This window comes from Ailuropoda melanoleuca, chromosome 5, assembly GCF_002007445.2.
Source record: "Ailuropoda melanoleuca isolate Jingjing chromosome 5, ASM200744v2, whole genome shotgun sequence".
Lineage (NCBI taxonomy): Eukaryota > Metazoa > Chordata > Mammalia > Carnivora > Ursidae > Ailuropoda > Ailuropoda melanoleuca.
Genome location: NC_048222.1, coordinates 127411251 through 127421464, shown reverse-complemented (window position 1 = coordinate 127421464; position 10214 = coordinate 127411251). Strand labels below are relative to the sequence as shown.

The 10214-nt window shown below is 40.1% G+C and overlaps 1 long non-coding RNA gene across 1 annotated transcript; it reads left to right on the top strand.

Annotated features, from left to right (window-relative positions):
• The first annotated feature begins 422 nt into the window (after positions 1–422).
• LOC117802233 lies at positions 423–7390 on the top strand. The gene is made up of 3 exons (XR_004625302.1): positions 423–478; positions 1258–1367; positions 6966–7390. It is a non-coding gene; the product is annotated as an uncharacterized LOC117802233 (long non-coding RNA).
• The last annotated feature ends 2824 nt before the right edge of the window (positions 7391–10214 follow it).

Genomic DNA, 10214 nt, shown 5'->3' with positions numbered 1-10214 from the left:
AGCCAGACAGGAGGGAGGATGGGTACTAGTCAGGAACTTCCATGTCAGATCTTCTCCATCTTGGAAGTGAGGTCATCACTGATTCTGGTCAGTTGGCAAGTTCCTTCTGTCTCTGGGCCTCCTTCCTCGCCTGGTACACAACCCGCTTAAACCTGTCCACGTCCAAGATCTTTTCCATCTGTAGGCATTTTATGCGGAGCGCCTCACCTGCCCTTCAGCAGCAGGCTCTTCTCTGGTTCTGGTCCTTCTGGTGCACTGCGGCACGTCCACGATGGGCCGCACGGGCAGCAGCGTCTCTCTGGGCGGGAACACATGGAAGTGGATGCAACACAGGAACTGCCGGAGCTCCCAGGCAACGAACTTCCTCCAGCCTCTCCTCAGGCGGACTTCCGGGCCAGGGGCGTCTGCATCCCACGCGGTGTCTCGGGGGCGCCGGCCAGGCTCTGAGGACTGTTGTGCAGGAGCCGCTGAATTTGAGGTAAGCCGACTGTTTCTTCAGGGCGGGCTTTTTAAAGATGAAGTCCGTAACTGCTCCAGATAATCTACCTCGGCCCGGTGCCTAGAACCTCAGCTCCTCGGGGAAGGACTCTTCACTCAGGTCTCAGGCACGCGCGGGCCCCGCTGAGGGGAAGGCGGCGCTGGGTTGGCTGTGGGCTCACGGACCCAGTGGGAGCCCATGGGCCCCAAGGGTCCGCTGTTCCCGCCTCACCCACCGCTCCTTCGGCCCCTGCGCGGGCTGCACCACTGGTGTGCCATCTGCTGGCGGAGAGCTGAGTCGTTCGTGACGGCAGGCCCAGTGTCCAGGCGCTGAGCCACAGGCCTGGCCTGCGGGCTGTCGCCACCTTCCGGCGGCCGGCCTCTGTGCCACCTCCTGCCGGGTTCACGTTGACCTAGTCCAGGTTGGAAGACGGGGAATGGGACCCTCGCCAGCCTCCTGGGGTGGGGGTTGGGGGGTCTTTCCTGCCTTGCCTTCAGTCTCCTGGAGCGAGGGTTGAGGCCTGATCTCTTCCCCGTTTCCTTGTGCTGGAGGCATCGTCTCAAGTCAAATTCTCACCTTCGGGGCCACTTCTCAAAGGGTCGACTATTGCAGAGGTCACGGGCCTCTTCCTTCCGGGGACTTAAGGACAAGCCCCTCCAGCCTTCTGAGGGCTGACAGGGGTGATGGTTTTAGGACCGGAAGCGTCCTCCTGGGAGGCTGGGACTTCCCTGGGCAGGTCTGCAAGGGGTACTTCTCTGAGAGGCACATTTTTTTTCAAGCAAGAAGCCGTATTGAAGAAGAAAGAGAATACATTTTTGAATTTCCTTGAAGGTTGGCAGAGGGGTTTAATTTAATTGCCTGGCAATGAAGTGCAACTATTAATTTCAAGGTAAGTTGCAAATACATGATGATGGGAAATACTTTTGGGAAAGATAATTCTGAATACAGAGGAAAATAATGAGAATAACATATTCTGTAAAAATATCCTTTAATAGACAAGAGGAGAGTGAAATAATGCCATACTGAGTAGTAATTATGCCTACAGAAACAGATAGCAAAAACTGATACCAAAATATTATTGCAAGTAATAGGAGAAATGTGGTGATGCTTTAGAGATAGTGAAAAGGTAAAAAACAATATAAATCTGATATACCTATAATTCAGAATTATGAGAGGAGGCATGATGATGAGGAGTTTAGATTCAGGTGACCCACATGTGGTCTGAGAGTCTGGCCTCAGGTTTTGAAGTGGTGACCTCTGGAGTATTGATGTGTTAATTGGGCATTCCAGTAGTGAACTCTTGAAGCTACTGGAGTGGAAGTGAGAAGCCTTACATGATTCAAGGCAGAGTCAAGAAACTTAAATCTATCAGAAACAGATTTTTTTTTGTCTTTATTATGGCTCCAACATATTCGTTTAGAATTTATTTTGGTGTTTAAATATTTGCCCTGATGTACTGTATGGTGACTAACATAATATAATAAAAAATATTATTATAAAAAAAATTTGCCTTGTAGAAAAGATATTGTTTTCCTAGAAATGAAGGTCGGTTAGTTAGTGAGCTATTACCTTCTTCTGAAGTCTTGGAAAAATAGTTAGACATACTCATTGCAATGGGAATCCCTTCAATTTATAATATTTTGCAAAATAAAAATAAATAAGCTTTTTGTCTTAGAGTGAAAACATTAAGGTACATAAAATATTATTAGGAGAAACTTTACCAATCCTTAAAGCAAGAGAGTTAATTTTCCATATTGATTTTTTTCACATCAATTATAAACTGGGGCATATCCTGCCATATGATAGTTATGTCTTATTTATGATATAAATTGGATATAACATTGGGAGCAAGGACATTCTTCAGGAAATAGTAATTCTATTTAAGCATGTGTTGAAAATATCCAGATTAACAAATATACGTTTAATAAAATAACAATATGTTTCTCAAAAACCTATTTCTCAGTGTCTTGACAGCAGTCTTCAGAGCCTTCTTGAAGGGAAAGGGAAAGGGTTAGTGGATAAATTACATGTGATAAATGTACTCCAATGGATAGAATTCCCTAAGTGTGTAGATTCCTTCTTCATGCTATTCCAAGGAATTTTTTTTTTTTTTTAAGATTTTTTATTTATTTGACAGAGATAGAGACAGCCAGCAAGAGAGGGAACACAAGCAGGGGGAGTGGGAGAGGAAGAAGCAGGCTCATAGCAGAAGAGCCTGATGTGGGGCTCGATCCCAGAACGCTGGGATCACGCCCTGAGCTGAAGGCAGATGCTTAACCGCTGTGCCACCCAGGCGCCCCCCAAGGAATTTTTGACATCTCCATTTCTTTTCTTTTTTTTTTTTTGTAGTTCAGATCACTGTTGATCCAGGTTTCAATAAAAACAACCAGGCAAACAAGTTAGAACCACTCCCAGCTGCTTAAGCTTGGACACTGAATTCTGGTAAATGCACATATGTATTGATAAACTCAGTTCAGTCCAAAATGATCTTTTTCCTATTTGGTCTAGTTTCTTGATAATCTATTTCTATACATATCCTTCAGATTTTTATATTTATAAAATTATACATGTAATAAATATAATAATAAAATGTAATAATATAATGATAATGCAATAATATATATAAACATGTACATATAATTACAAAATCTGGTAGTTACTTTTAAAAGTATAAGCCCATAACCCTTCTCTTTTTAGATTTTACGTTGTAATTGGCACTCAGGGCATTCTGGAAACTGTAGTTAAAGGCCTAGATGAGCATGAGTGTTTCATGTTGGCCAGAGATACTGTGGGAGTTAATGTATTAAATTGGACACCAGATTTCAGTGGGGAGACCAGAATCCCCAAGGGTCAGAGACCAAGTAATGGAGCAGAGACCTTAGTTACTGAGGCAAGGAGGGAAAGCTTATATATATATTTTATATTTATTTGTTTATTTTAGAGAGCTAGGGAGGGAAAGAGAGCACAGTGGAGGGAACGGCAAAGGGAGAGGGAGAGAGAGTATCCTTAAGCAGACTCCCTGGTGAGTGTGGAGCCCCATGCAGGGATCCATGGGGGACTGGATCCCAGGATCCTGAGATCAGGACCTGAACGGAAACCAAGAGTCAGTTGCTTAACTGACTGAGCCATCCAGGCACCCCTGGAAAGCTTATCTTAATAGACACGTGACTGGATGATAAGCCAAATGTGTGATCTTTCAAGACACTTGGCAATGGTCACTTGATCACCAGGTTCCTAAGCCCATGTCAATGAGTAGCCTTCTAAGATCCAATATGATCTGTGTGAACATTGAATCTAGGTCTCTATTCCCTGTTTCATGTCTTTCCTCAGATGTCACCTACTCTGTGAGACCATCCCCGCTATCCTATTTCAAATGTACATACCCCAACCCAGAACTTTATGTTCTCCAGAGTACATGTTCTATTTGTCTCCCTTAATATAATAGGAGCTCCTGGAAATAGGAAAGTTGTATATACCTGAGAATTGACTGAAAGCAGACCCAACATTAGTGAGACATTCTTTGAGGGTACACAGTTTAGGGGGGGCACTAAAAAACTCAGTAATCAAGATAGAAAATATTTTAATGCAATAATCAGAAAAACATCATCACTGCCAAATAATACATAACAAATAAAATATAATATTTTAAATAAAGACAGGATTTATACATTCATATTGGAAACTGAGGCAAAAGAACAAAATCAGTAATACTGATCTAGTAGTCTGGGATTTTCACAGTACAGGGTGAGTTGCTGCACCTTATTCTCATACCACTAAGAAAGAAGCACAACGTTTTCATTACATCTTTAGATTTTGAAGAGGACATATACCTCATTTGGATGTATTTCTCTGATCCATTACTGGATTGCTACCAAAGCTACCAACTTTCAGTCAAGTTCAGAACAAGAGAAGTTTTCCCACCTGGTTCTAGCTGTTGATGCTACTTATGTCTTGAGGAATTGTTACTAATAGGTTTGTGATAAATAAAGATCTCCAGGGAGTTTGTAGCAAACTCTGATAAAAGAATAGCAGCAGAGGCTCTTGGTTTTTGAAGCAAAGCCACTAATTATTTGTCAAAAAGTCAAATGATTATTCTTTCTCCATCTCTGAATTCTGGCAATGTCCATCTCCTAATTTAGGGACATAAATGCTGAATACAGCCTTTTCCAACCTTATGTGCAGTTAGGATGTGTGCACATGAATTAGGATCTGTCAATCAGATACTCTAATCCCAAACTTTGATTTAGGATCTAATGACTGAAAGAAATAGGTGCCACGTAAAATTCGTTTTGCTATGAGAAGAGGAAACTCTTTAGTTTCCAGGCCAATAGTAGTCAAAGTTCTAAAGACAATACTAGAGTCTGTTTGGTGATAGCAGCAGTGGTGGCTTCACTGGACAGTTCCGCATTATGGTGTCAATTCTGATTATGTACATAGCCTCTAAACCTAGTTCTCTGGCCTTCCTAGAAGTTGTGTGAGCTGTGCAATGTACTTTAATTTCTTGTTTCTGATTTAAGTTATCAAGAAATTATTTCTGTTAGTTACAAAAAGCCTTGACTTACATACCTATGTTTGGATCACACCATATGAAGAATAAATGTCAGTTTTAACCCTCAGTAAAGTAGTTTGGCCTATTAAAATAAAATATATTTATTCCCTTAAATAACGCCTGGAAACTTACTCATGCATTTTTTAACTTATCTTCCTTCTTACTGTGCATTGTGACTTGCACATGTAGTGTGAGTTACATAAGTACTGTTGGTTGAATGAACAGTATGAATATAACTCATGCCATTAAATGAATCACCTATTTTAATATATTCTAGATCCTTAACTTATCACCTATTCTATACAAACAAAAAGGAGTAGTGAGTAATGAGCAAAGTTAGAGTGGTAGTTATCATTATAGCACTGTGTGGTAACCTGAGACAGGTGAGCATATATAAAATAAAGAAAATCTATTTTCCTTGGAGGAGCAGACCATATTTTCAAGTGTGGTCTAGAATCTAAGATATATCATTTTTTTTTTCTTCTAAGATTTTATTTATTTATTTGACAGAGAGAGACAGCGAGAGAGGGAACACAAACAAAGGGAGCATGAGAGGGAGAAGCAGGCTTCCTGCTGAGCAGGGAGCCTGATGCAGGGATCGATCCTAGGACCCTGGGATTATGACCTGAGCTGAAGGCAGACGCTAAACGGCTGAGCCACCCAGGCGCCCCTAGAATCTAAGATATCTTTTGAAGCAATAACCAAGGCCATCAGAGTTGAGCCTCTTTGAGAAATTGACAATTGTTCCACAGTTCATTGTGGTTCACTAGGTATGAAGAAGCGTTGTAAGCATCTGGGATGAAATTGAGGTCATGAGTCCCTGCTTAGCCACAAACACCCTTTTATTCTGTCTGCCGCTAGCAGATCCCTGTGGGCTTTCTTAGTGACTAAATCTGCCTGGCCTGGCATTCCAAGGATGGTGTGATTAAAAGGGATGGATGCCAAGAAGAATAAAGGATACCGGCATGGGTATTGAAGGCAAAGGCAACTTCCTCAACTGTGAATGAATCCATGTCTGCTGCTTCAGTGGCATATGCATTTTGTAATGAGTGAGGAAGTTGTTGGGGGAATATCTTAAAAATCTTAGTGAAGACAGAGTGTATTGATTTCTATTTGCTCCTTTATGTTTAGCTATGGGTTTTAGTAGCAATAAAGCTTCAGAGGCTCTGGAAACTGGTTAGTGGAGCTGCTGATCAAGTATGCCAAGGGAAACAAAAGCACACAGACTAGTCAATAGACTAATAGATGTTCATGGAACTTACAATGTGTTTCTCCTTCAGTGTTCTGTTCCCTTCCAGGGGATGAAACACATGGTGCCATGTAACTAGAGAGGTGAGTGTGTTTCTTCTTTCACTTTGGGGCAAGAAGAAACTAAAGTTCTGTAATATAACAAATGATTCAATAGGCTCTGAGCTTTAGATAAGTAGCATCTATCCCCTAATAGCAAGTGCTTTTGGCCAGCAGTTGTAAGAGCAAAGTTATACACTGTGAGGAAGATAACACAAGTGGTATATTTGCAGGTGTGATAAGCGTGATAAATGAATCTTTTTTGAAAATTGACCCCCAAAATAATAGACCTGAGGGTGGCTCTGGCTCTGCCCTGCTTCAGACAAAAAAAAAAAACACCTTTTTTCTTTACACATGAAAATGGCCAACTTTAACCAACAATGGTTTCCTTTGGTGATGTTTCTGCAATTGCCAACCCGAGACAGCTCTATCACATCAGTGATTATCAGGTCAACAGTATACAGGATAATCACTGGAACTCAAAGCTGGTATCAGAGCTGAGAGATCTCCTTATGCATCCTCTTATCCTTGCCAATGCAATCAAATTAGTTCTGTTAACAGCTTGCCAAATGAGCCAGCCTCGTAAACTCTTCTCTCTTAGAAAGGAAATAAAGACATTCATATTGATTCATATTGTTTTTCTCCCCTCAGTGTGCTCTTGGGAACCTTGCCAAGCAGTCTGATGGCTGTCGTCTGATGATGCCATGTGAAGTCTTTAATAAGCTGACATTTCCTGCTGCTAAGCTGCCATGCCTGAAAGCCAAACAAAATAGTGTTTGGGCTCTTTAGATCCCAAACTCTGTTTTTGTCTCTTTCTCTTCCTTCTCCTTACTCAGTTCTCAGCTCTGCCCACCTTGTTTCTCCATCTAGCTTGTGTATATGTGCAATACAAGGGTCAAATGACAGTTACTGCCTCCCAACCAACTGAACTACTGAAAAACCCTTGAGAGCAGAGCTGCCTGGGTTGTGATGCTGGCTTTGTTATGAGACACAGAGGGAATACTGGCTGGGAGTGTTTCCGGTGAAAAGGAGAAACTTTTCTGAGAAGGCAAATGGGAGCTTGTCATTTGGGTTAGTGGAGGAAGCAACAAGCTTTTCTGTTTCAAAGCACTCGTGACTGTTAATTGAAACATGAATAAAAGTGCTGAAGTTAAGGAAGTAAAAATTGGGGGTAGGAAATTGAGCAGGAGTATTGCTGGCTATACTGGCCTAAACTCTCATTTGCAGTGTCTCTCTTATTATATTACAGTCAATGATGGGTCATATCCTCAGACCTAAAAATGAAAGTCTTATAAAACATTTTCAGAGTTTGATTTTGTGTCTTCAGAGTTTTGTTTCTTAAGAATGTGAGTTAATTCACACTGGCAAGGCTACTGAGTTGGCAGATCGGTCACTGTTCACTTTTAGGGTAGCAAATGGTGCATCTAGACTTGGCAAGCATGACCTGCACAGTGTTCTTTGACAGCCCAGTATATCAGCACTCTAGGTCAACTGGGTGGTAACATACGTGATGTTGACAACGCTGGAAAACGTTTCGCTCTGTGTGTGGTTGGGGGCCGAATGAGGTGAAATGTGAAATACGAGGAAAATCTAGGTTCTGATTTCCTTCCAAGATATAATGGTAACAGCTACTATATAACATCTTAGCCAAGGTGTCATAATCCTAAACTGCAAGCAACTATTTATCATTTCCCTTAACACTTTTCACCAAAAGATCTTTAAAAATAGATATTTAGATACTTCCAGTTTCTTTATTTTGTTTCCACTTGTATAACTATTTTTTCAAAATGTGTCAGGAAGTATATAATTTTTTATTGCAATGAGAAATTAACATTTCTCTTGAGGATAACTATTTTCCCAGACTAATTGAATCTGACTCCTCCTTCTATGTGTCTTCATTAGGAAATCAGTTTTTGCTCAGTGAAGCAGCATCAACTGAGATACTGAACAACTCACATGCTAATTATGCTGGATAGTTTTCTTTAAATTTATAGTCTTGTCTGTAATGGTTCTTTTTTTTTTTTTTAAAGCATTTATTTTGTTGGGGTAGCAAACCAAAATGCCTAAAGGGTCCAAACAAGTAACCTAAGTTAGTGAATTGACTTATACAAAAAAGACATTGAACACTCGACATTGGGGTTTGTAAACAGTATGCAGGGTGCAGGTGCAAGGATCTATTTATCAGCAAATATTCAATTCTGATTTCAAAAAGGTCTATCTATACATAAGAGAGAGAACCCTGTTCCCCAGAGAACATAAATGATAAGAACAAGGCTGACAGTGAGCTGTAGGGGAATAGATTCAGGGAATAGCCACAGACCTAGATGGACCTGAGAACAGAGCAGATCAGAAACAAGGGAACGAGGCCAAAGCCAGTCCAGTAAATGAAAGTTACCAAGATTTACTGATTATTGAGCCTCGGACACCATGTGGAAACAGGACTTATTTCTGGATCAGGGATCCTGAATCTGATTATCCATGAAGAAGACTTAAGTAAGTGTGGTTCACATGGGCACTAGGAGTGACAATTAAGAAGTAGGATTCTGGGTCAGTGAGCTGTCACTCATTTTCATATTTGACTGTATGAGTGGGTAGAGGAGTGAAGCAGATGTATTTTTATTGTTTTTTGGTCTTATTACAAATTTAATATATGTTAATTCTTTAAAAAATAGAAAATGAAGAGGAACAGAAAGAAGAGAAAAGTTACCCAGATCTGTATTTCATACACATCCCGTAAGCATTTTAAACTCAATACAGCTTAAACTAACTTTTGTCAAACGTGCTCATCAAAATATAGGCCCTGGTTTTAATTAATGATATTGCTATCTAATCACCCAAGCCAGATAGCCAACATTCATGATTTCTCTGTTTTCTCTTTCTTTAGTCATCACCAAGTTGTACTAATTTAATCGTCTAAATCTGGAATTATTTCACTTCTAATTTCCCTGCTACTGCTTCAGTTTGTAGGCATATTATCGCTCACACAAGTGATTACATATTCTCTCATTGACCTACCTGCAGTAAGGCTCTCTCCCCTAAATCCATTTCAGTCACTGGTCTATCTAAAGCACAGTGTTGATTATATCTCTCTCCTAAATTCAGTTTAGTCTTTTTGTTAATTGCCTAAAAGTCACAAACTAGCTGCCCACATGCTTAATATATCAGGGTGTATTGTTTGGTCTAAGCAAAACAAATAAATAGGATATAGAAAAGTTTGCTAGAAAAGAAAATATTGCTTTCTAGAAAAGGAAATATTGCTTACTTAGACTGCATTAAAATCAAATACTTTCGATTATCAGAAGACAGCATTCAGAGAGTGAAGTGGCAAACCACATGGAGGAAGGAGATATTAGCAATTCATATTTCTGGCAAAGTACTCATATTCAGAATATATGAAGTTCTCCTAAAATAATTTTAAAAGACAGCCAATCTAATAAATAAAAAAAGTCACGGTCATTGTGCAACAAACAGATGAAAGGGGACTCGAATAAAAAATGGTAAGCTACTACTAGCTACCTATCAGAATAGCTAAGTTGAAAATTGCAAAGATGAAAAGAGAGAACATGGAACAGTAGGTATGTTCATACACTTGGTGGGAATGTAAATTGGTAAAAAGCCCTTTTACCAGTCCACTGTATGGCAGTATTCTCTAAGCCAAATATATGCATATCTTATGGCACAGCAGTTCTACTCTAGATTCACACACAGTAGAAATTCATAAAAATATTAGAGACAGCGAAAATGTCCACCAATAATAGGATGGATAAAGAAATGAATATTATACATCAGTGAGAGTAAGGAAATTACTGTTATATTCCAAACATTAATGAACCTTAAAAATGTAATGTTACGTGAAAGAAATTAGATGCAAGAAGAGTCCGTGCTGTATGATTTTACTTA